At 41.8% G+C, this 26,858-nt stretch overlaps 1 protein-coding gene across 3 annotated transcripts in view; it reads left to right on the forward strand.

Moving 5' to 3' along the window:
- Positions 1 to 588: 588 nt before the first annotated feature.
- Positions 589 to 26,858, forward strand: part of SPIN1 (spindlin 1) — a 60,260-nt gene continuing 33,990 nt past the window's right edge. Inside the window, exon 1 of one of the 3 annotated variants that reach the window (XM_064405660.1) lies at positions 589 to 720. The gene's annotated coding sequence lies outside the window, so the exon portion shown is untranslated. The other 2 variants (XM_064405659.1, XM_064405661.1) reach the window with 2 other exon arrangements.

Here is a 26,858-nt window from a genome sequence, read left to right on the forward strand (position 1 = left end):
CTCCCAGCCTGCCAGGGGCATGCAGGACACCCCTTCAAGAGGAGGTAAGAACTTGTAACTACTGCTTTTGTTCACCACGGATTTTTGAAGGCTTCCTCAGCTTTTTTCATGTCCTTATTGCATAGATCAACACCTTTTCACGGAAACTTTTAAGTTTTGAAGGAACTACACCTTCTTTCTCCCAGTAATGTTGCCTCTCTTGAAATGAGAAGACAATTTCATACAAAATGCAGTTGTTTGCTTGTATTATTTACAAACACTTTCCCTGCTTGGCCTTCTGGCAGCTGCACTACACTCTTGACCTTCTTCAGCACCAAACCTGACAGAATTCAGGAAGCGCTCTTGAATGGAAGCGTTCTTGGACAGCGCTCCCAGGCACACTGTGTGACTGCCGGGGATGTCCCGTGCAGGGCTGAGAGGTGGACTCGATGATGGTTGTGGGTCCCCCCCCAGCACAGGACACCCAGAGACGGTTCGGTGATCTCTGGAGGGCTGGAGGGTGGCCGGGGGCACGCCTGGGGCACGCCCCGCGCCCCCCGCCCCCCGCAGGCCGCGCCGCCGCCCATGGCGGCCCGGGCGGGGCTGCCCCGCGCCCGCCGCAGTCGGGGCGGCGCAGTGCGCCTGCGCGCCGGCAGGGGGGGCCAGCGCGGGGGAGGAGGGCGGGCCCCGGCCCTGTGTTTTGAACGGCGCGATGCGGGCGGCTCACTATTTGGCAGGAAGGTGAGGAGGCCTCTATCCTGGCGGCGGAGCTCGCGTAGGGAGAGGGGGATCCAAATGTGGCAGAGGCGAGCTGGAGGCAGCGGCGGCGGAGGGGGACAAGCGAGACGAGGGGAGCGGCCGTGCCCGCCGCCGCTGCTGCCGCCGCCGCAGAGAAGCTGAGCGGCCCGGCTGGGAGGGGCTGAGCGGCAGCCCTGGCACCCCCGGGCGCCCGCCCCGCCGGCAGGTGAGCGACCGGGGCGAGGGAGGGGACGGGGGGAGCGCAGCCCGTCGCGCCGCCCTTGGCCTGGCCCGGCCCAGTACCGGGCAGAGCCGGAGGGAGTCGCTGTGCGGGGACCGGCGCTCCCAGGCCGGCCGCGCCTCGCCTCCCTCGGGCCTCTCGCATCGGGGATCCCCCGCCCTCCCCGCCCGGAAGCCGCGGGCGGCATCGGGGCCGCGGAGGCTCCGGTCTGGAGGTGTCGTCTCTGTTCTCCCTTTCCCCGCAAGCTCCCTGGCTGCTTGGCAACCCCCCCGCCCTTCCGGGCTCCGGGGCTCTGCCGCCCTCCCCCGGCACGGCCCCGCGCCGCATCCACCCGTAGGGGAACGGTGCCCTCCCCCTTTCCCCGCTGCGGAGCTATTGTGTGCGGGCGGGGGCCCGCCGAGGGGCTGCTGGCGGATAAGCCTTTCCCGGGGGAGGTGGAGGCGGGAAAGCGGGACGAGGGGGGCGTGAGGGCGGCGGGGGAGCCGGGGCCGCGGGAGACAGCGCCGGCGCAGCGTGTGCGCGCCCCGCTCGCTCTGCGCTGCTGCGATCCTTTGTCTGCTGTGCCGCTTTCCCCTCCTCCCTCGCTCCCTTCCTCCCTCCTCCCTTCCCTCTCCCTCCCTGCGTTCCCCTCTCTCTCCCAGGCTCCAAGCGCTGCTGCAGCTGCAGGTTTGTAAATACTGGACCAACACACACACACACAACATGGCTGACGCTCGCCCTGCTCCTCCACCAGGGTCTCCGCCTTCTCCCTCAGTCTCCGCTGCTTAGCCGCTCCTCCGTGTACGCTTTTGTTTCTTCCCCCCTCCCCCTTCCATCGCCCATCCAAAAAAAAAAAAAAAAAAAAAAAAAAGAGGAAAAACAATTCACCCTCCTTATTTGCACGCATGGCGGGATTTCAAGGGTAAGGATCCTCGCTTTGGAAGCTTTCTCCTTTCGTTTTGCTGTTTACAACAAACTGAAACCTAAAATCTGAGGTGATTTGGGTACCTGGCGAGGCCTGGGGCGAGGGAGGAAGGAAGGGAGGGAAGGAAGGAGGGGGGGAAACTGGCTGAGCCCCGCTGAGAGAGGCTTGATTGGAATGTGCGTGTCTTTTTCTCGTGTTGGGTGGGGGGCGGCTGATGCACCAAAGTGCTGGCAGAGATGAGAATATTGTGTTACACTTGGCAGAATGAACTAGGGCCTATTCTTTCGTTTCAGGACAATTCGGTATAAGGGGTCAACTCTGGACAATCACATTAAAAAGATGTGAACTAGTTATGTCAGAGTAGGCATTGTGTAGGTAAAACCCGTAAAATAGGCCTTTTGGCTTTTTTGCATTTCCTGTATCTCCTTGTTGGTATCTTAAACAGCTTGCAAAACATGGAATACTAAACCGGAATTTACACTTGTCGGGTCTTCCCGTTCCTAGCTTTCTGCCACAAATTAATTTGCCCTTGTGATGACAATAGTACAAACCAAAGCATTTCCTTTTTCCTAAAAGGAATGCTTTCAGATTTTTTAATTTTGGGGTTTTTTCTTGTTGTCATTGCTTGTTTGTTGGTTTGGCTTTTTGTAATAAAGGCATGGTAACGTGAAGTTAAATGAATTCCCAAATGAAAACAAGACAGCATGCTTTTGACCTCTTTACTAGTGCAAGGCAAATGCTTAGTTCGGTACCCTCCACCTCAGTTATTCAGAGCACCCCCTTCTGGCTTTGATAAATATGGCTTATTTTTTTGCTGCTTGTGACGTAAAACCAAAACACTTGAAGGTAGTTCAAGCGTATCTAAAGTGATCTGCCATGAAACGGTTTTATTTCTAGCTTGTTAATTAAGGGTGAATGTTGAAAGTGTTAAGACGTGATGCTTTATATTTGCTTTCTGGACATGTTAACTGTAATTCCAAGTGTTTAATTATTCAAGGATCATACTTGAAGATATGGTGTTTATTTATACACATGGATAGCCACAGTTTCTGAGCATTGCTCTTAAGTAACAAATGTCTTAGCTATGTCGTCTTTTGTCTGCTTTGCTTTAGAAGCTTCTAGTGGAGAAGCATTGGAATGGCACAGTCTTGCAGCTTTTACTGAGACAAAAATGTGTGAATTAAATACTGTATGTGAATACTTCTTTCTGCTCCTTTTTCCATCCCCATTAATAAGCATTGGTTAGCAAACATTGATTATGGAGAAGATAATATATAGAAAGAGTTTACAACAACATAAAACTTAAAAGAAGTCAACCAAATTACAGTATCATTTTGGAATGTGTATCTACGTCATGGCTTTTGAGGCAACTGTTTTAATTCTAGATGGAAAAGTCAGAGCAAAAGTCTGTAGCCTGATACATCAGTAGATTCCTTCAACAGACAGGTTTTTATTTTACATTTTTAGTCTGAAGGCTATATTGCCTAAATTAGAATAGTTTTACCAGTTGTCGTTAGTTTGTCATTCATTGTGATAACTACTGTGTTTTGAAATTGTGCTCACCTCCTAAAAATGTGAAATGCATTAAAGTATGCAGCTCCTCCCTCAGAACAGGCCTCCAGATACCTAAGCAAATTTTTAGCCTGAAGAGCAAAATAGAATAATAATAAGCCATCCACAACACAGTTTAACTCTGTTACATTGCAGTTTTGTTGCTAGAACTAAATTTTATTCTGTAAAATTTGTCTCTCTTTCATCATATTTGGGAAGTTTCTCGTCTATAGCATCTTTACTTCACCTTGAATTGTATTCTTTTGTGTGACACTCAGAAGGTTTTTCTTCCCGTCTTGGTTGTGTTTAGTCAAAAATCAGTATTGTGGGCCTTCAGATCTGAAAAGGAGCAGATGTAATTGAATAACTTGCCAAATCTCTGCATCTTCACTTAGGGAAGACCCTCCAGTGTTTTTGCCATTGTGAGTTATGGCAGACTGTATTTAACCAAATTAAAAACCTGAAAAAGTAAAGCCTTCTTTTCAAAAACTGTTTGGCAAATGAGACTGAGGAAAAGGAAGACTGCAATAAATGCAGTCCCAGTGATCAGCTTGTTGGAAGAAAGTAGAAATTAACTATTTTTTCAAAGTAGGCACGCTTTTCAGTAGATCTTTAATCAAATAAATCATGACTCGCTGTAGTTCTAAATATTCATGAAATTACCAAGTAAAATACTGTCATAAAAGTAATAAACATTTAGTACATTCTTACTGAGTACTTTATATTTTCTCAGTCTGAGTATTCTTTCATCCTGTTCTTACCCAGTATCTTTCCTTGCTATCTGTTGCCACACTGCACTCTTTAACATGTTCAGATCTGTAAACCAATAGCTGATGCAAGAGCTGTGTTAATGTAATGCATGATTTGCTTAATGTTTGACAAATGAAATATTTTTAGAAAGATTCTATTTACAGAAGCAAAACACCATTTTTTAACCTTTTTTTTTTTTATTTTCCAAAGAATGAAGCCTTTTGCTGCAAACTTCTGATCATTCTATTTTCTTTTTCTTGTCTCCTTTCTTCTTTTTTTGGCCTGGTAATAGAGAGATCAAACTTTGATTTCTTGATGGTGTGGCATGGTAGTATGTTTTCATACATGACTGAAACCAATTCAACAAACTGGTTTAGAAAACCATCTTTGAAAGCTGTTCATTGAAGCTGAACTGAAAGAGAAAGCTCTTACAGAAAGTTGTTTCCTGTTCTGTGGTTAGATAGCTTCTTTCTTATGACAGGTGTTAAGAGAATTTTTTGGTTTGTTGTTTTTCTTGTGTTCTTTCTCTTACTGCTCTTCAGAGGTTAGTGATTTTGTGGTGGAAGGCTGAATGCCGATCTTTCTTGACACTGGTTCTCATTATCAGTATCTCCTGTATATCAAGATGTGTCCCATTTGCGCTCCAGATGCTATCTAAATGTCATTGTGCCACCTGCCTTAAAGGAATCTGACTTTGCTTTATGTAGACTTTGCTTCCATCTGATGTGAATATATATTGAGGTCCTTAAAACAGTGCTGTTAACTGGTTTGTATTTAGCTATGAACAGTTGATTCTAGAGACAAAAGGGCCTCGTCACTGATCCATTTCAGTAATAGTGAAATAATTTAATTTGAACTGCTTTCACCATGTGGAGCTGAAGTTAACTTTCTGTTATATAGTAAAATGTGAATTTGCTAAAGACATACAGAATTCAGGAGTTGAGTGGATTTGGCTTTCAGTTTGTGGAAGATGGTTCTAGAAATCCAGGTTACATTTTAAAATTTATTTTCTGTAATGTATGTAGTGAAGCTGCTGTAAATCTGTGTTAAATGAGGTCTTGAATGACTGACTTGGAAACTTCACTATTGTAATGGTTCACAAAATGAAATGTATAGAAATAGTAATAATTACCTGTGATGTCTACTAGCTGTAACTGTTACCTAAGCATATTTTAATTTTTGCTGTTACTGTGCCTTGGTTGAAATGTTCTTGAAATATTTTGATGAATTTTTACTCTTTTTGATAAGACCTAAAAATCTCTAAAACTTGATTAGCTCTTTGATTAGGTTAGGTTTGGGATTTTTTTTGTTGGTTGGTGGTTTTTCGGTATGATTTTTTAATGTGATTGTGGACTATTCCATTATAGTATTCAAGTTTTCCACTTACAGATACTGGTGAGAATAGGTGCTTATTTCAAAAGCAGTTCTGCGAAATACAATGATTTAGTAAATACATGACTTTCACAGAAGGGGTGCTGAACTTAAGACCATCTGTTCCATATGGTATTTTGAACAACATGGAGCTCTATCAATTAGTTACTACTTTGCAGTGTAGTAAGCTATTCTAGCTGGTCTGTGCCATCATGCTAAGGTCTGTAAAGTGTCACCAACCCAGACTTCAAAAAAACCCATAAACAACAACAGATCAAGCAAAACCCAACTGCCCAACTTCTTTTCCCATGAACTTATTTTAATCCAGTTTAAATGTAAAAGAGAGCTTTGCTAGATTATGATTTCTTACCCTAGGTGGATAAGGAAGAAAGAGTATTTTGGTCTATTTGATTTATTAAAATCAAGTAATTATGTGTTTCACAACTGTTCCAGTTTTTACTAGTTTAGTGTTTCTGTTTCCTACATGGAAGTCGTTGCTAGTTATTTGGAATCAAGGCAGATCAAGTCCACTATATTATCTTGTGATTTTAGTTGAAATTTTTGAATAGGGAAATTTTTGCTTTTTTAGATGTAGTGTTTTGTGAGCTGAGTAGCACAAGAAAAAACATGCTCTAGATTAGTTCTCTAGCAAAAATTCTGTAAAATTTTGTTGATTAACTTTTCTATATACCTTGACAAACACGATGTTTGCTCAAGTCTGGAGCTGTGTTTCAGTTTCTTCTAGTAAGCAAAGGTTAAGTGCCTGCCATGGTCCGGGAAGTATTGTGTGTATTCTGCTGCATATCTGTAACTTATTTCTGGTTTTAATTGTGCACTTAAAAGTGTCTGCAGATCAGACCGTCTTTCTTCTGTTTTCTAGGAATGATAAAAATTAGTAAAAATAATGTTTCAAGTACGGAGTTTGTGTAACTCATAAAATTATACTTGGAAAAGAGTTGACTGATTCTGGACAATTGCTTGCCCATTATGTTTAATAACCACATATGGTCTAGACAAAGAGCTAAACACCAGTGAAGTTAGAACAGAGGCAAACAAGTTAAAGATGAATGTACTCCTTTCTCAAAGCATTCCAGTTGCAGAGAGCTTTGTTGAATTGATGTAATTACTTTTTTCTTCAGAAATCCCCTTCAGAAGTTCTTTGTCTTGTTGGTGAAAGATGGCCTACAAACCCATTACTTGATTGTTTAGGTGGCCATGGATCTATAAATGAGGTATTGTGGTGCTGAGATTTTGTGAGATACGATAGGCCAAAATCTGTACCCTGACAAGTATGCTTTCAAAAGCGGCTTAACAGTAGATTCTGACTTTCAGGGACTTCACAGAAATCTCTTCTTGAGTGCTTTTAGGGTTAAGGGATGTGCAGGCATTCGGTATACTTGGAAACCACAGATTGTTGCATATTCTGTTGATGGGCAGAGCAGCTAGCCTCTGGGTCATCTCTCCCTCCTGCAGCACAGAAGTCTTCATTTCCTGGACTGCAGGAGTACGTCTCAGGTGAACTACATCTCTGCCTTCTGCATTTCCTTTTTGTTAGTAAAGCACACATACTGTTAGGTGCCAGACAGAAGACAAGACTTTCCTGTCTGTTCAACTTCAGCGAAGCTTTGCTCCTGCCTTCAGTTTTTGTGTGTCTTTGTTTGAAAGGTGTCTGCTAAGGAAGGCAGGAGCATCCCTTGGAATGCAAAATATGATGTCCTTTCTTCTGAATTATTATAACTCTGAATTTAAGGGGCTTTCAGGCAAAGATATGAGAAAGGGAGTGACAATTCTTTACTAGTGTGTATAGCAAGGCAACAAACAGCAGTGGCAGCGACAGCAAACGAGAGCGGAAACTCCATGGCAGTCACGTCCCGCTCCTGAAGCGCTTTCCCTCGGGTGCAGTTCCGGGCGCGGCCGGCAGGGGCGCTGCTGGCTCCCGGCGGGCCGGGCGGGTGCGGTGGCTCCCCGCGCCTGCAGGGGGCGCTGTGCGCGCCCGGCTGTCCGTCTCCGCTCGGACGGTGGCGGGCGCAGCCGGCAGGAGGGGCTGGAGAAGGGGTTCCTTTGGGACCCCCCGGGGCAGCCACCCCGGCGCCCCCCTCTGGACAGCAAAAGGAGCTGTAGCAGGGACATCGGAGCAGTAAGCTGGGAAGGTAGGGATCAGCCAAGTCCCAGAGTGGTGGATGAGATTTATCAGAAACTTCACAGCTGCAGCTGGAGCCGCGGGGCGTTCCGGCTGTCCGGGGTGCAGAGCTACAATGTAGCGAAAACTCTGAGCAGTGGCGGAAAAAACCAAAATGGCGGGGGCAGGGAAGTAGCAGCCCGGCTCTGAGCGGGGCAGGGAAGAGGCTCCCTGGGAGGGGAAAGCACTCCTGAGGCGCCCCAGCAAATGACGTCCCTTTTTTAGTGAGCTTGGGCATTAATAAGGTCTCAGTTCAGTGGCTGCTCTCACGAGCAGAGGCTCACCCACGGCAGAAGAAGCAGGAGAGGGCTGTGCTCCAGGCTCAGCAGTGAATTCCCTCCCCCAAGCAGCAGCTCTGACCGTCCTCCTCCAAAGCTAAGTCCAAGACAGCTAGGAACTGCCCCAGCCCTTTGCAGCACAATTCTCGTGGCATCTCGGCCCTTCCCAGAGAGAGTAGCCAGCTGGACCCCTCCCCTGAGCTGTGACCACTTCTCTTGTCTCTCATAAGTACCCAGTCGTTACTGTCTCCTAGCAACACATATGGGAGAAAATTCCCTGAGAGAAAGAAACAAAAGGAAGAATCTTAAACCCCAGCACTGTATTTACAGTGTTTATACCTGTGGCTTGTATGGAAAGAGATCAGACAGGTTAATGTTACTTGATGGGAATAGGGATATGTGGCTGTGTTAACAGTGGATGAAAAGTACTTTTTCAAGTGCTCTGACCTTGACTAACCAGAAGTGAAATAGACATTGCATTACAGATAGTTTTAGGCTAGAAGCTTGAAGAACTGAATTTGCATGGATTTGTTTGAGGCAGGCTTTTTCTTTTGCTCTTAGGTATAATTTAATTGAAGAAGGAAGAGTAATGATGTGATTAAGCATCCCAGGTTTTGGTTGTACTTAAGCCTCTAATCACATTTCTAGGAGAGTTTGTGTTTGGGTGAGGGTGGCGCAATATGGTACTGGCATGAGCAGAAAGGGCAGAGGTGTGGCTGTTGTAGTGTGTGCTTTGATTATCTCTAGGACAGACTCCTAGAAAGCCTCACCTGATTTTATGGGGAAGGATATCCTGCTTCCTGGGATCCTGTTTGCTGGAAGATACCTCACTTTTTCTCTTCTTCACTTTCTGTATTTCCCCTTCTCTGCTGCCCAGTTGAGTAGACTCAACTTTGTTTCAAGGACCACAGGACAGTTTAGTCTTCCCTACAAATAAGCATGTGCATTTTCAAAAGGGGAGAGATATTTGGTTTTTGGGAGGATTGTTGTTATTACCAATACCTTGGTTGATGCAGACTCTCAGGAAATACACTGAAGTGTTTATTGGTGAATCTAGTTCAGATCAGATATAAAACTTTCCAAAGAGAAAATGAGATTATAAAGCAAAAGAAGGGACTTCCTTTATTTATTGCTAGACGTTCTACCTCCAAGTTCTGTCATAATTAATTTACTTTCTCATTTAATTTCTATTTATGTTGCATGCACAGTGGAGTAGTTTCAGAGCAGCAGTTGTTTTGAATACAAAAATACCACTGAAGTTGAAGAAAGGAAGGCAGGTTTACTGTGGGTCAGACACAGTATGGTAAAGAACAAGTAATTCCAAGGTGATTGTCGTTCTGGAAGCCTTGGCTTCCTTCCTGCCATCATTTTGTTACCTGCCTGCAACTAGAGAATGAGGACAGCATAGTGTTTTAAGTCAGCTATACTCAAATGCATACAGATGTTGTCTTAAAGTTCATTTTTTCACAGTCCAGTAAGTAACTTCTCAGAGTAACTTGGAATAGTTTGTAATCTGCTTAAATACTTCACATCTACTAATTAGTTTCCTGAGTATGTAGATACCATCATCAGAAGTAATAATATTTTGTAATACCATACAATCAGTAGTAATATTTTGTGCATTTTTCTTCTGTGCTTTTAAAGAAATACTAGTGTTAGGAGGATTGGTGTGTTCCAATGTCTCTGCAGCTTTTAGGGAGAGTCACTGGTTTCACAGTTGAACTTCTCTCTCTGTTGTCTCGCTCGTTACCAGCAGTTACACTCACACACATGCACACATACACACTTACGCAGGATGTGTTGTGTTTTTTCACCAAAATGTGAAAGAACAGTACTCAAGCGAAGAAGATACCATGGTACATCACAATGCTGATGGTTCTCGTCTTAGAGAAGAGTGTATGATTGGTTGTTTAATGAGGTACCATTGTCTTTGATGATAAATCCAGTTCTGACTGAAGTACTTAAATTAATACTGCAAATATCTGATATAAATTTTCTACAGCTAATTTATCTTCTTTTAAAGTAATTTCTTGTTCTTTTACTGACCCTTCAGACTTACAGAAACCGGTGTCATTAGCTGCAATTGGAGCTCGTATAATGGAATGCTGAATTTTGTTTTCAGTGACTTGCTGTTATACAGATTGCAACTTTGACATCTATGGCAGCTATGCACCATTTAAATGTGATAATCTCTTTAGGCCAAGATTTTTAGACGGTGAGTGAATATTGTGCAGTTGATCTGGAAAAACTAACATCTCATTTTTCATTAGTAGCCATGGCAGGAGACTGCCATGCTTAACAGCAAGTGTTTTCACTTAAGTGGTTTATGATTCCACTGTAGACTGTTACATGGATGCATTTAAGAACTGATTTAATATAAGCTAAAATGGCTGAACGTGAAGAAAATAGGTAAAACAAATTCAGTTTAAGACTGGTTGCTCAGCTTTTTCAAACTGTAGATTAAAGCCAAGATATCATTTTCTCTGAATCCTTTGTTCTGTTTTGGTTTTTTTTGGGTTTTTTCCCCTGTAATTATAAAGATAGGATGAAAAATGCGATTGATCAGAATTGTCTAACTATAAGTTTTTTTTAAAACAGGTTCGTAGTGAGAAATTTTCCTGTGCTTGGACTATGTCTTTACTATATACTTACCAGTGTGATAATGCTTTAGTTTGCAGAAATGGTATTGTTTGCTCCTTCATTGCAGTAATTCGTAAAAAATGTGACCATTTTCTTCTGACTAGAAGAGGCCAAAGTTTATCAATACTTTCACTCTAATTCCGCTTCCTGCTGTCAGCTGATTTAAGAAACAGAACTACATTTTTATTAGAATAGGGGCAGTCAGTGTTTGCATCCAGTGGAAATCCAAGTTAATAGCTGATTTATTAAAAACTGTCTGTTATGAGTGTAGCTACTGTGATATTGGTTATGGGAGAAATTCAGATACATGTGTCTCAAATCTTTGAATAAATGATCTTGTGGCTAACTAATCTTGTCATAGTTTCAGTTGTATAGAAAGCTCATGTAGGTAACTATTTTCTAACCTTATCCCTTTTCAGTATTTTTCAGTCCTGTTTTTTTTTTTTTATTATTTTTAAAGGCTGAATTGCTACTTACATGTCAATATCCTCACTGGTTACTTAGGTTGGGGTCATAACAATTAAATTTTGACATTCTAGTCAATACTGTGAATAATACCTTGTCCTTACAAGAATCTTGAATGTTTATGCGCTTTGTTTGCATTAAAAGTTGGTAGGTGGTTGTTGTGTTGTACAAGTATTTGTGTCACAAATTCTTACATTTAGTTTAGGATTTGTCTTTTATATGTCTTTTATTAAACTAGGTTTAATTTAGTTTTGCAGTGGCATCTTCTCAGGATACTCAAACACATCAAAGAGTAATTTGGTACTTATGATGCACAGACTGAAAAACTTGCAAGTGGTTCATCTAACGGACATCATCCCCCTGCCCCTAAAAACTGTATGTTGCTTGTATTCCCTCCATGTTTGAAGGTGCACGTAGCAGCACTGCTAGCCTGCATTGTGGAGAAGTGGTTGTGATGCGCTTAAAATGACACTTAGAAAGATCAGCCAGCCTTCTCAAGAGTTGTAAACGCAGGAGTTTGATTTGCCATGATTACTCAACCTAACAGGCTTGTAAGTACAGTAACTTACTACTCTGTTACTTTTTAACAGAAGGGTAGGTATGTTTGCCCTAGGCTTGCTCTGCCAGAATGTTGGAGCAATCCTTCTCTGAGTAGTACAATAGAAGTTAAACCTAGTCTTCTGACAGAGGCCAACTGAAGTATGCTCCTTGATGAGACATGAGCAGAGAACACTGAAGTGCCTTACATTTTTAAATAGACATTTTCCTCCATGGTTTCCAGAGACCTGTTATAAATGTTTCCAAACCAAATTCAGTGCACTTGCTTAGAGTTGTGATAAATTATTTGGGTCACTTCTGTATCTAAGAGCATGACTAAAAACAAAATAATTGCATTGTAAAACTTAAAGTTCACTTGCATTCACCATAGGGTGGTAAAAAGCACAGTGATTGTGCAGTGTTGCTGTCATATCCTGGGCAGCTGTTATTTCTGTGCATGGGTTTTTGGTTTTTTATTTATTTTTTATTTGAGGGTGGGGAGGATAGTTACCTACCAGGAAAGAAAGTTGTAGAACCACAGAGTGGTTTGGTTTGGTTTGGATTGGACCTTAAAGATCACCTAGGTCTGACTCCTCTGCCGTGGACAGGTGCACCTTCCACTAGACCAGGATGCTCAATGGCTTATTGAGGCAGGCTTACCATTTCCAGAGAGGAGGCATCCACAGCTTCTCTGAGCAGCCCGCTCCAGTGCCTCACCATCTGCACAGTAAAGAATTTCTTCCTGATACCTAAACCTATTCTCTCTTACTCTGAAGCCACTCCCTCATGTCCTGTTGCTGCTTGCCTTGATAAAAAGTCTTTCTCCAGCCTTCTTGTAGGTGCTCTTCAGGTTCTGAAAGGCTGCCATGAAGTTACCCCAAAGCCTTCTCTTTCCAGGTGGAGCAACCCCACCTCTCCACCTGATCTTGTAGAGATGTGTTCCAATCCTGTGATCATCGACTGAAAAGCTAACCCAGTTTGTATTTGCCACAATGCAAAAGTGTGCTGCTTTGGATGGTTACACAAGCCTGTGACAGCTTCTTGTTGTGCTGTTGGTGCAGGTTCTTGCCTTGTGGTTAAATACAAAGTTATTTGCAGTACACAAATAACAAAGTTATTTTCAGTGAACAATTAGGAGTGGGATAAAATTTACCTTTGGATAAAGTGATGTAAGGGAGATTATCATGACTTTAAATAAGAGATAAATCTCTTCTTTGTATTTTTTTTAAAAAGCCTTATCTTGTAAGATTGCTTTAAGCATGGAGGACCATGTAAGTATCAAATGATCAGGCTGTAGTTTAGAACATAAGACAAGGTTAAATCAGCAAGTATTTTTGCACTGCCTGTAAGAGGATGCTGTAAAAAGAAATCATTCTACTTGGTATATTGTGCAAAGTCATAGGAAGAAGTGGAGCAGTATAGTGAAAAGAAATACTATCTTTGTGTTACTACGTATATTGTAAACACTGTCACTGTTTTTAAAGCTGTTCAGCTAAACTTTGGTAGCTGATGATGATTCCATAGTAGAAGGACAGAATAGTACTGAAATTGAACCCTGTGTTCTGTTAGCATAGGCAAGTAGTTCAGTAATAAAAGAGGTTGTGCTTGTCCATGCTGCTTGAGAGAAGAGTAGACAAGAGCTATAAGAAAAGTATTTTAAAATGTGTTCTGTGTGTCTTTATTTTTCTTGCACTAAAGTGTGCGTAATGTTGCAGTAGTGGGATTTTTTTTTCAAAATTAGTTTTGCTCTGGCATCTGTATATATAGGAAAGCAGATACATTTGTTCTTAGCCATTAGAAAGAAAATAGACTAGAAATTTATTTCAAAACCACTGCATGATTTTGTGAGGAACTTGAAAGTTTATATTGACAAGCATATTTAGTTTGTTGGGTTTTTTTGTTTGGTTGGGTTTTTTTTTTTCCCCATTAGCTTCATTCCTAGTCAATAGAACAGCCAAAATGTATGTGTTTTAATACCAAATCTATGAAATTTTCTTTTGCAATTTTGTGTTTAATTTTTGGAAATTTTTTTTTAATCAAGTAAGGAATTCTTCAAAGGGGAAACATGTCAAAATGTCAGTGAGTCCTTAGCCAAATATTTAATCTGGTTGTAATATTGCCTGTGTGGGAAGCAGATCAGATAGGAAATTATTACATTTTAATCAGTTTAATTTTAGTGAAATGCTCTACTTTTGCACAGCTTCACTGTTGATACCTTGTAAAAAGCCAGACTAAGCCTACAAGGTTTTCTAAAATTAATTTCTGGAGAACTTTTCCTTGTTTTCTGGATTATTTATTTATGAATGCTTAAAGTGGCAGTCCTGCAGTTACTCTCTTTTACCCTGAAAGTTTGTGTGAATTTCACAAACATAATTGTATTTAGTGTGAGAGTAAACTTAAAAACTGGAGTTAATTGAGCTTTTTTTATTTTGTTTTTTCATTCTGGATGTGGCATGCATATTTTCTACTTTGTTTTGCCTCATTAATCTCATTTTTCTTTAATTTATCATTGGTTTTGCCAGTGGGTCAGTTTTGGTGTGTTTTTTCACCTGTGCGTGTTGATAACTAGCAGTTCATTTTCAGGAAAAATCCTATGCCTATTTTAATTGCAATCAGTAGCTGATGTTTGGCTTAATGACTATGTAGTATTATAAGTGCTTTTTGCATGTAATCAACCCATGTGGCTTGAGGTTTGGCACTTAAAAATCAGTGCTTTTTGGACGCAAACTTAATAACCACTGATGTATGATACCTTTAGGAATGGCATTGTATAGAAGTTTTCTGTTCCTTTTTCTGAAGAATTTTAGAACCATATAGAGCAACACATAAATAAAATCAAGAAAGTTTTGATCACAGGTTCCCAAATTCTTTCCAATTGATGTAAAGGCCCAGACAGTGGAAGAAGCCGTGATCTGTGAACTATTGAGCTGGGCCAGCTGAGATGATCATCTCTTGCAACTGCAACTGTCTGTTCTTTATGGGAAGACTGAGAACTCGTGAAACCTCTGGACAGAGGTGGACTAATTCCCACAATAATACTAAGCTAGATGTTCTCTTAGTTTCACTATTGGCTTTTGTGTGGAAAAATAGAATGAAAAATAGATAAAGCATGATTAAACTACGCCTTTCTTCTGTTGAAAGTGAAGTTATTCCCTTTGTCCTTCTTTGTGCATTTTTAAAATTCTAGAGGTAGAAAGACAAGCTTATCTTTGGTTTGTTTATTTGGTAGGGGAAGGGGTTGATAGCATGATTATGTACATCTGCATTTCCAATGCTGTTGAAAAAATCAGTGTATCGTGTACATACAGGTGGTACAGATGCTAAGCAAGTTCCTGAGTCAGAGAACTGTTAAAAACTTGCTGCTTGTGCTCTGCGTGAAACTAAGTATAAATGTGGTTTTTATGTCACTTTCACTCTAGTGACTTCTATTCCTGATAGTTAAATAAGGGTGCAAGTCAAAATATTGTGCAGCTGTGGACACAAGTTTTACTGAAGCATAGTATGTCTGATTATTTACAGAATTTTCTACTGAAGGATGATCTTCCCACCAGAACTATCTGCTCCTAATGTTTGGAATGACAAAAATTTGTCTATAGTTGTTTAAAGGAGATTTCTCACGTTATATGATGCTAATGTAAGCTCAGTATAACTAGTGTTCTTTTAGTGCATTTTAGGAAGCAGATTGAAAAAAAACTATAGTGAATTGTCCCCCATCTTGGATTGTTTTGCTTATTAGAAGTAACAAGGCACATTTTACTGCTGATTGCCTGAGGGTTGAGAGGTGTCCACTTTCACTGCTATTAAAATTTGTGAAGGCAAAATGGAGAAATCTTTGTTGTTGAAGGTCATTACGTTAATTTTTCTGTGTTGATGATGAAGGTATTGAGGTATACTTGCAAAATGTGGTGAGTTTATAGATGCTTGTGTATACCAGAATGTCTGTCTGGAAATTTGTTGTTACTTCATCTATTCATTGCAATTAAAAAAAAAATATTTTTGCTCCATAAGCAACTATAGCTGAAGACAAAACCCTTAATATCTTAGAAGTTTTTTTCCTTAAATACAGTGAAGTATTGTGAAAGAGTTGTGTCAGAAAAGATACTGTTTTCATCAGTCAGCTAAACTTCTTCAGATGAAAACATGTCTTGGTTTAACCTATACTTAATGGGAGCTGTAAATATAAGTAATAAATTATAGGTGTGTACTCAGAGGTAGTTTCTGTCAGGAAGATGAGTTTCTTGAGCTGTAGAAGGTGCTTATAGATAATGACTTGTTGTGTGATCTCCTGAGTTCTGATAAACCCATGTCCTTGGGTTTGTTTTCTTTAAAGTTCCATTAATAATTTGAAAGATAATATAAAAGCATGCTTACAGAGAATAATCTTAGGCAATGTATTTTTAAAATAAAAATTGAAAGTCTAGCTAAATGGTAGATAGCAAATACAAGACTTGGAAAATTTGCTTTAGCTGTATCAAATTTAACCTACCATCAAGTAAACAACAGAAGAGATGATAATTTTGAGGCCTAGTTCTCTAAGGTTGTATTTTATTATGCGTTTTACAGGCAGGAGGAAAAGCACTTACTATCTGTCTTTGAAGCTTTCACTGTACGGAGTAATACAAGAGTAGTTGGAAAAGCTATAGATGAATAAGGTAGATGTAATGTAAGAAAACTGTTTTGGTTTTATTTAAGTTGGTTAAACAAACTTGTTTTTTAAAAGCTACTAAAAGAAAATGCCGATGAAACTAAATCACAGAATTCTAGAATATGCTGAGCTGGAAGGGATCCGTCAGGATCATCGCTTCCAACTTCTTGCCCTCCAGAGGACCATCCCTAAGAATCACACTGTGTGCCTGCCTGAGAGAGTTGTCCAAATGCTTCTAGAACCAGACAGACTTGGTGCTTTCCTGGGGAGCGTGTTCCAGTGCCCAGTCACCCTCTGGTTGAGAAACCTTTTCCTGATAGCCATCCTAAGCATCACCTGACTGAGTTTCATGCTGTTTGCTCAAGGTCTGTCACTGGTCATGAGAGTGAAGAGGTTGGTACCTTTCCCTCCGCTTCCCCTCATGCATAAGTTGTAGATCACAATGAAGCCTCCCATCAGTCTCCTTCAGTGCTGTCAGTCACTTGTCATAAGGCTTCCCCTCCAGACCCTTCGCCATCCTTGTGATTCTCTTTTGGATGCTCTCTAGTAGCTTGATGTCTTTGTTTAATATTCTGGCACCCAAAGCTACACACAGCACTCAATGGAGGCTGAACCAGTGCAGAGCGAAGTGAGGCAGTCCCCTTCTTGTGTTGACCGTGCTGTGTCTGATGCACCCCAGCTTGGCCCTCCTGGCTGCCAGGACACGGCTGACATATTCAACTTCTTTTGACCAGTGCCCCCAGGTCCCTTTCCACAGTGCTGCTCTGCAGCCTATTGTTCCTCAATCTGTACGCATGTCCACGGTTGTTCCAGGTGCAGAAGTCAGCACTTGCCCTTGTTAAATTTGGAAGGATTGGTGATCACCCACCCCTCTAATTGTCAAGATATCTCTCACTCCTTGAGGGAGTCAACGTCTCCTAATTTAGTGTCCTTGTCAAACTTACTTAGTATCCATTTGAGCCATACATCCAAGTTGTTAATGAAGATGTTGAAGAAAACTGGGCTGAGGATTCGGTTTAGTTAGTTTAGAGGGTTTGATAAAGGTTTTTTGGTATAACAGGATTTTTATGGTATGAGGCTATATGAATCTTAAAAATCACAGAATTTGAAGGGACCCTAAAGATCATCTTGTTCCAGCTGCCCTGCCATGGGTAGAGACACCTTCCATTAGACCAGGATGCTCAAAGCATCATGCAGCCTGACCTTGAACACTTTAAATGATAGCGCATCCACAGCTTTTCTGAGCAGCCTGTTCCAGTGCCTCACCACCTGTGCAGTAAAGAATTTCTTCCTGATACCTAATCTAAACCTATTCTCTTCCTTTGAGGCCACTTCCTCGTGTCCTCTTGCCTTGATAAAAAGTCTTTCTCCAGCCTTCTTTTAGGTCCTCTTCAGCTACTGAAAGGCTGCTGTAATGTTGCCCCAAAGCCTTCTCTTTCCAGGCAAGACAACCCCAACTCTCTCAGCCTGACCTTGCAGCTTAGTGGCCCTCCTTGAGACTTCTTCCAACAGGTCATGTCTGTCTTTTTGTCTCTGCTGAGGGACAGAGACCTGGATGCAGTATTCCAGGTGCATACCATGCAGTTGGTATTACGTCTCTGGTCTACTCATAAGAGTGAACTAGAGGGGTAATACCACCTTCCCAGACTTGCTGGTCATGCTACTTTTGATGCAGCCCAGGATGATTGGTTCTCTTGACTACAAACACACATTACTGAGTCATATTGATCTGCCTCTCATCCACCAACACCCCCAAGTCTTTCTCTCTGTGGCTGCTCTTCAGCTGATTGTCTGCCCAATGTCTGTATTCATGCTTGGGATTGCCTCAGCCCAAGTACAGCACCTTGCACTTGGCCCTCTTGAACTTCATGAGTTTCCCACAGACCCAGCTCTTAAGCCTGTCCTGGTTCCTCTGGATGGCAGCACTTCCCTCCAGTGTGTGGACTGCCCCACACAGTGTGGTGTCTTCAGCAATTTTGATGAGGGTGCATTTGGTCCCACTAGCTGTGTTGTTGACAAGGATGATGAACAATTCAGATCTCAGTACTGATCCCTGAGGACACCACTCGTCATTGCTCTACTCTTGGATATTGAACAGTTGGCTGCAACCTTTTTGAGTGCAGCCCTCCAGCCAATTTCTTACTCATTAAGTTGTCTGGTCTGTCAAGTCATGTCTCTTGAGTTTAGAGACAAGGGTGTTGTGCAGGACAGTATCTTAATACTTCACAGAAGTCCAGGTAGATATGTTAGTCACTCTTCCTTCATCCACCAACACTGTAGAAGGCCACCAGATTTGTCAGTCATGATTTTACCCTTGGTTATTTTCCGGTGTTGAAGTGTAAATGATCCTCTACTATTACCCAGAAAAGCCAGTATAATGTTTTTCTTCAACCATCAGTGAAGATACTGAAGAGAATTAACATTATGAAGTGATAAATTCATTATGGTGTAATAAATTCATCTTGCTTTGAGGGCCAGGATTGTTTTCCAGTATTGGGTCACTGGACTACCTGCACGTTAGTAGAACTAAGTGTTAAGGCTTGTGTTATGGTTAAGTACAGCTGGCAACTAAGCCCCATGAAGCCACTTGATCACTCCCATACCAACAGGGTCAGAGAGAGAATTGGATGGGTAAAAGCCAGAAAACTTATGGCTTGAGAGAGAGGCAGTTTTATAGAGAAAGCGAAAGCTGTGCAAGCAGGCAAAGCCAAACAAGGAATTAATTGCTGTTTCTGAGGGGTAGGTAGATGTTCAACCTTCCCCAGGTGAGCAGGGTTATCATAATGGTTACTTGGGAAGACAAATTACATCACTTCAATGTCCCCCAACCCTTCCTTCTTCCCCCCACCTTTACATCCTGAGCATGATGTCACAGGGTACAGAATATCATTTTGGTCAGTTCAGGTCACCTGTCCTGGCTGTGTCCCATCCCAACCTTCCATGTACCCCCAGTTTCCTCAACAACATGGCAGTACAAAAAGCATAAAATGCCTTAGCCCTGTGTAAGTCTGCTCAACAACAACAAAAACCATTGCTGTGTTATCAGCCCCGTGTTCAGCGGAAATCCAAAACGCAGCCCCATACCAGCCAGAAAATTAACTCTACCCCAGCCAAACCTAGCACAGGATGTAATAGAGGAAATAAAATTCACCAGCTTGTCAGGGAAGTTATAATTTAATAGCCAGTGCCCTGGGAAATTAAAGGAAAAGAAGTCAGGTTTCTTTTCAGCCAAATCTTTCTCTTTGAGCAGGGACATCTGCTAAATCTTCAGATCTTAACAATACAGAAAAATAGCAGGAAGATACTAATTTGCTGGAAAACTGGGCTAAATGTGCAGTGCATTATTCAGAGCTGGAATATTTGGCCTTTTAAATGATATTGAAAATGCCTGAAGCATTTCTAATATCAGTAGATTTTATTGTCACAGATTACATGCTTTACAGAGTAGAAAAAGTCTTGGTTTAACTGTGATAAAAGATACTCTCAGAAATAAAAAACCTAAGAATGACAACTGCTTCTGCTCTGAAAACTTTAGCTGCAAAAAGCAGCAAAGAAACTCTGTATAGTTAGTATCGATATGTGACTACATTTCAGTACAGCAGTGAGTAGTAAGCAAGTCAGAAAGAAGAATTTTATGATTGCTTCCTCTAAAAGAGAAACTATTCCCTATGTACATAGGAAAGGAATGGATCTCCTGTATATCTAAAGCTCATAATCCTCTTTAGTTATTCTGCTGGCAAAACAACTTCATGCTCTTTATCTAGAAATATTTGTTACCTTACTAATTCTGTGTAGCTTCAGATTGTCTCTTGCTTAATGTATGCAAAGTGTATAATTTTTGACATGTGGTAATTGCATGTTGGGGTCATCTATAGTAGATAAGTTTCTCTGGACTTAAAGTTTTTCTCAAAGCCATCAAACAAAGAGATCACTTGAATTAACCAGTGTGCATTTCTTTCTCTTGCTGTGCACTGCATGGGTGCATGTGGTTGCATTACATTCTGACCAGTATTAGTTTTAATTAGTTGTATTCCTGATAGATGATAACTGCAAGGAAATTTGAAAAATGCTTTTAAGTCCTGTACTGCCTCTTTTGTTCTGGAAGTTGCAAGTAGTAAGATAAGATTAAGTGTGTAATCAGTTGAATTTTATGTACAGTAATGGAAAGTACTGTTTTCATATAAAGTACAAAAGCTATAAAATAGCTTAAGTGATACGTCAAATAATATTTTAAAAACATTTTCTGTTTCAGATTTCAAGAAATTGCAGTGTATGGACCTATGTGTGCCCTGCATGTTGTTGTTGACTGGCTAAAACTTATGAATATATAAGTGAAAATTATGTATGACATGACTTGACAGATATCAGTTTTCTGACAAATGTGTTTGATTCAGTACTTTGCCATGATGCATGTTTGTGAACTAAGCTACAAATGTTTTTGGAAGTATGGTTACAGGCTGCCCAGGGAATTGTGAAAGAAATGACAGGATGTAGCACTTAGTCAGAGGACAGTTAATTTTGGAGGTGTTTTCTGACTTTAATGATTCTGTGGGTTGTTTATTTTTTTTTTTCCCATTATTTGCTGATGAATTGAGTATTTGCTATAGCCCTTCTATTAATTTGGATGGTGTAACTAATTATAAATCAGACCTCCTTGGGTGAAAGGCAGAAAGGGTTCATTGGTTCTAAGACTGCATAGTGAAGCATCAGTCTGCTAACAAAATGGTGAAAAGAGCAGTGTGTAGCTGTTCAGAACATGGTGTAAATTGAGGGTTTAAAATTGCTTCCTTTTATTGCATTTTGAACTAGTAAGATGAGTGTATTTGGGGAAGTGCTTCTAAGCAGGCATTTAAGAATTTTGTGATACTGCTTATTTGCAGTTAATTTTGACTGCTTGTGGTTGTCATTAGTACTTCTTAGTCTGGATGTATGCCTCAAAGTATTTAAAGAAAATTTATAATGAAAATTCAGTCAAAATTTCTTAAGTTTCTTTATGATGATATAGTTAGGAAAAACTATAGATAGTTAGGATTTTTTTTTCTTCAGGAAGAAATGCTGTTGTTCTTGATTAAGTATGTCAAACTTTGTATCAAAGATGTGAAAGAACATATCTTCATTAAGGGTGTCAACTTTTATAAGTGGAAAAAAAATTAGTGAACTGCTAACGGATCACTTCAACTCAAAGAAATAAGCATTGAACAATTCTTGTTTATGGTACTTAACCAAAGACCCACTAAGACAGAGCTTGATAAATCCCCATGTTTTCTATGCAGCATTGTGTCAGCTGGATAGGATTGCTACTGTAATTTGTAGTGTTACTTGTTGCACTGCTGAAGACAACCACAGAGACTTTCTTGGTTTGTGTTCTGTGATCTGCTTTATGCTTTTTTAACAGTTCTCATGTTGACTGAAATACAGGGTTTTTCAGAGGTGATAGCTATGAGTTTTAGTTGTGACAAATAGCCCTCAGTGAGAAACCAGAAGCCACAGAGGAGTGTGTACTCTTAGCTTTGGTTGGTTTTGCAAACAGCCTAGGATAGAAAAAAATGCTGCAGGAATCCCAAGATTATTAGTATGAGAAACTATGTAAAAAAAGTTGAGCAACTGATTAAACTCGTCGTGGTCAAATGACCGAAGGACTTTTTCTATGGTAGAATGACCTAAATGCAAGAAAGACGAAAGGCTGAAGTCAGGGAGAGGGATAAAGAGAAATATAAGGCCGTGGTTGAGGAGTAAGGTGTTTTAAAAGAAGTGAAAGAGTTCTTGGCTTAATTTAGTTCAGTATTTCGTAGTGGCAGATAGCTTTAGAAACTGTAGAGTGACAAGTGGTTTTGAGAGGTAAAGAGACCCTGCCAGTGTGGGAGGGTAACCAATGTATGTGGGCAAATGTGGGCAGCCAGGCAAACCTACATGCTGCTGGTGGCACAGACTTGTTAATCTGATACTCTCAATAGAAGCATTTGAATGTCTGTATGGGGTATCACTAGCGACTGCTGTGGTGTGCCTATTAAGGCTTACCTCATCTCTTAAATGGTCGTTATGCATGTACTTAAAATGTGAATGTGAGAGGAGCTGAGCTCACATGAACGTGGAAATAATGAACTGTGCTTTCATAAAGAAAGCTATGCAATTTGAATGAAGCAAGTGTAAGGGTTGTTCAACTTTGCCTTTAATAGTTGTGGAACTAAATGGCGATGCATCACAGCAAGTTTAAAAGATCCTGCTAGGAAAGTGCTAATACTGATTTACATGATTTGGAGAAACAGAAAAATTTTTTTGAGTTGTGTAGAAAAAGTCTTTAAAAATGTAAAAGTAATTTAGAAGCCTTCTTTAACTTATCAACTAGGAGTCTGTAGGCAAAAGCTTGACCTTTGCTGTTTATAGGGATTTGATCTCTGAATTGTATTTTTCTCAAACGTAATCTTTAGATCAGGTTCAGGTATTTTAGATTGTTTTTAGGATACACTGTATTGTACACTGCTGCTTTGCTTTGTGTTTAGTTTTTGTATTGTTTGAGCAGTTTTTTTATTGGTCTGAAATAAATCTAAAATCAAAACATTGCTATCTTGGAGTTTCAACAGCTTGGGCAACAGCAGTTCCTGTTTCAGATCTGATGTTTGATTGTGGGCTGTGTTTTATTTATGGTGCTCTTAGCACAGAGTGTGCCAAAATAAGATTGGAGAAAACTGTCTCATAGTTTTAACATACTCGTTGTGAGATTCTTTATGTGTTACTTGGTGAAAAACATGCTATTGGGCTTCTACTTCCATTTAACAGCCCTTATTTTCTTAAAAGAATCCGAAGTCACGACTTTAGGTAATTTTTAATGTAAAAAGTGATTCTGATATAATGCAGATGTAAGGACTTAAAGAGCACAATTGCTTGTCCAGCCTCAGAAGGAACTTAACATAAGATAAACTTGGACAGCAGCAACTTTAGATAGCAGAAAACAGAGGAAGTTGTGACTGGAAAATGCTAATTCTAGGCCTAGAGGAGTCAAAACCTTTTAATGCATCCTGGTTAATGCATCCAAAGATTCCTCTGTAGCAAAGTGTGTGAAAGGAGGCAACTGCTCACAGAGTTATCATTGGCCAAACACAGATCTCAAGGGAGTATGCTGCCATGCTTATGTGCAACTTTAACATTGGACTTCTGGAGGAGGGCAAACTTCAGCCTGTTAGACTTACTCAGAGAGTTCCTTGGGAAATAGCCCTTGAAAACAAAGGAGTCCAGGAAAGGTACGCATGCTTCAAAACAGAGATCTTGAGGGCGTAGGAACAGACTGTCCCTGTGTTCCAAAAGACAAATCTATGAGGCAAATGTCCAGCCTGGATGGGCAAGGAGGTTTTGAAGGAACTCAGGCATAAAAATCATCTTTGGAAGGAGGGTCAAGTTTCTCAGGAAGTATTTTAGGGGCTTGCTAGAGCATGTAGGAAAAAAATTAGGGAGGCCAAAGCTCAGTTTGAACTTAATTTGGTAACTTCTGTGAAAGGTAATAAAAAATGTTTTTACAAATATATTCATGGTAAAAGTAAGGTTAAGACCAACCTTTTTCCTCTATTGGATGCGGAAGGGAACTTAGTAACTTAAGATGAGGAGAAGGCAGAGGTGCTTGACACTTTATTTGCCTTGGTCTTTAATGGGAAGATGGCTTGTCCTCAGGACATCTGGCCTCCTGGGTTGGTAGATGGTGCCAGGAAGCAGAGTGGTTCCCCTGTTATCCAAGAGGAGGCAGTCAGAACTGCTGAGCTGCTTGGATGTTCATAAATCTATGGGACCAGATGGGATCCATCCCAGGGTGATGTGAGAGCTGGCAGATGAACTTGCAAAGCCTCTCTTCATCACTTGCCAACAGTCCTGGCTCGCTGGTGAGGTTCCAGATGGCTGGAAGCTGGCCAGTGTGACACCCATTCACAGAAAGGGTGGGAAGGAGGAATCTGGTAATTTTAGGCCAGTTAGCCTGACGTGGTAAGGTAACAGAGCAGTTTATGTTGAGTGTCATCACACAGCCCTTACAGGATGGCCAGGTATCAGACCCAGCCAATGTGGAGCGGGTAGGTCGTGTTTGACCAACCTGGTCTCCTTTTATGACCAGGTGACCTGCCTGGCAGATGCAGGAGGGGCTGTGGATGTTGTGTACCTGGATTTCAGCAAGGCCTCTGGCACTGTCTCCCACAGCACACTCCTGGAAAAGCTGGCAGCCCATGCCTTGGACAGGAGCACTCTTTGCTGGGTTAGGAACTGGCTGGATGGCCGGGCCCAGAGTGGTGCTGCATCCAGGTGGGGCCAGTCACCAGTGGTGTCCCTCAGGGCTCTGTGCTGGGGCCAGTTCTGTTCAATATCTTTATTGATGACATGTATGAAGGTTTTGAGTCTTTCATGGTAAATCTGCAGATGACACTAAGCTGGGAGCATGTGTCAATCTGTTGGAAGGTAGGAGGGCTCTGCAGAGAGACCTGGAATGGCTGGATGGATGGACAAGAGTCCAATAAGATGATGTTTAATAAGTCCAGGTGCTGCATCCTGCATTTGGCCACAATAACCCCCTGGAGCGTTGCAGTCTGGGGACAGCGTGGCTGGACAGTGCCCAGGCAGAAAGGGACCTGGGGGTGCTGGTGACAGCGGCTGAACATGAGCCAGCAGTGAGCCCTGGTGGCCAAGAAGGCCGAGGGCATCCTGGCCTGGATCAGGAATAGCGTGGTCAGCAGGGCCAGGGAGGTCATCCTTCCCCTGTACTCGGCACTGGTGAGGTCACACCTTGAGTGCTGTGTCCAGTTCTGGCCCCTCACTTTGGGAAGGACCCTGAGACACTTGAGCGCGTCCGGAGGAGGCAACGAGGCTGGTGAGGGGCTTGGAACACAAGGCCCGTGAGGAGGGACTGAGGGAGCTGGGGGTGTTTGGCCTGGGGAAAAGGAGACTCAGAGGTGACCTTATTGCTCTGAACAACTCACTGAAGGGTGGTTGTAGTCAGGTGGGACTTGGTCTCTTTCTCCAGACAGCAGCTGACAGAACCAGAGGACACAGTCTCAAGCTGTGCCAAGGGAAATGTAAGTTGGATATTAGGAGAATGTTTTTTACAGAAAGGATGATAAAGTACTGGAATAATTTGCCTGGGGAGGTGGTGGAGTCACCATCCCTGGATGTGTTTAAAAAAAGACTGTATGTGGCACTCTGTGCCATGGTCTAGTTGAGGTGTTAGGGCATGGGTTGGACTCAATGATCTTAAAGGTCTCTTCCAAACTAATGATTCTGCATGTGAACTTGGACTGTATACTTGGTACGCCTGGAAGAATGAGTTGGGGATGCCCACCACCAAGAAGCCCAGAGTGAGGAAGGACCCATGGGACACCACAGGATCCCTCTCCCTGTCTTCCTCCCCGCCTCTCCAGAGCTGTACTCTGTCCCCTGGAGAAATAGAGTATGGGCTCAAAGGACTGATGTGTTTGTATGAGAACCTTTTGTATGAGAGCTGGTTTCTGTTTTGCATGAGAACCTTTTATGTTGAAGATACACACTGTCAGTAACTGCATGAGATATGTGTTCAGAGACCTTAACTTGCAAGTCCAAAAAAGTGTCAAAAAGGACTTTAGATATGTTACTGTTAAGGGAGCAAGGGGTATGTGGAATGTTAAATCTTAATAAAACTGAATGTTTTATCACTGTTCACAATGCAGTGGCATTGACTGAAGAAGCCCAAGGCAGAATTGAAAGAAGTTGCTACCAATCACCCCAAACCCAAGACAGCTTTCTTGGAGTTAGCCCCAGTTCCTGGGTTATATCAGTACTTTGATCCTTGGGACTCAGGAGGGGGAAGTTGCTAATGAGGCTTGGGTTGATGGTTGCTGTTGGATTTGCATTTTTAATGATTGGGATAGCTGTTGTACATTGTATGATTGCTCATGTTATTGCTTCTGTCGTTTCTCCTTCTGTTGCTTCATATACATCACCCTTATGGCCAACCTATGAGCTGAAGAACAAAGTCCCTGGAGGTCAGTATTTGAGCCACAGGGTGGTGTAAGGACTTAGCAGAGTTTCCTGTCTCATACTGTCAAGGCCACAGAAGGTACTTGTCTGTAAGACAAGGCATCACAGTGGAAACTTGAGGGCAGTGACAGAAGGAAAGAATTTGCAACAGGAAGGTGCTAATTCTAGGCCCGGCAGAGACGAGATCTGGTTAGCACATCCTGGTTAATATATCAGGACGAAATTTCCCACTGTAGCAACATGTATGGGAAGCAACTGCTCATACATACCACCAGTAAAAGAAGGAGCATGCCAATACTGAATCCTCTGTATTCTCCCTCACTCCGTCCCTTTTTAACAGTTAAGGCACATTTAAACTTCTGATCTATAATTCTTCATCCTTATTCTATGGTCTTAATTTCACATTTGTCCTAGTTTTGGCTAGGACAGAGTTAATTTCATCACAGTTGCCAGGAGGGAGATGGAGCCTGGAGCTGTGTGGGCAGGTCCAGGTTATTTTATAGCGCCCACATCATTATTAGGGGGCATGGCTTTAAATTGGAGAAAAAGGGAACATGATGCAGAACAGCCATTATTTTGTTCTGTTTTTCCAGGAG

This window comes from Passer domesticus, chromosome Z (genome assembly GCF_036417665.1).
Source record: "Passer domesticus isolate bPasDom1 chromosome Z, bPasDom1.hap1, whole genome shotgun sequence".
NCBI lineage: Eukaryota > Metazoa > Chordata > Aves > Passeriformes > Passeridae > Passer > Passer domesticus.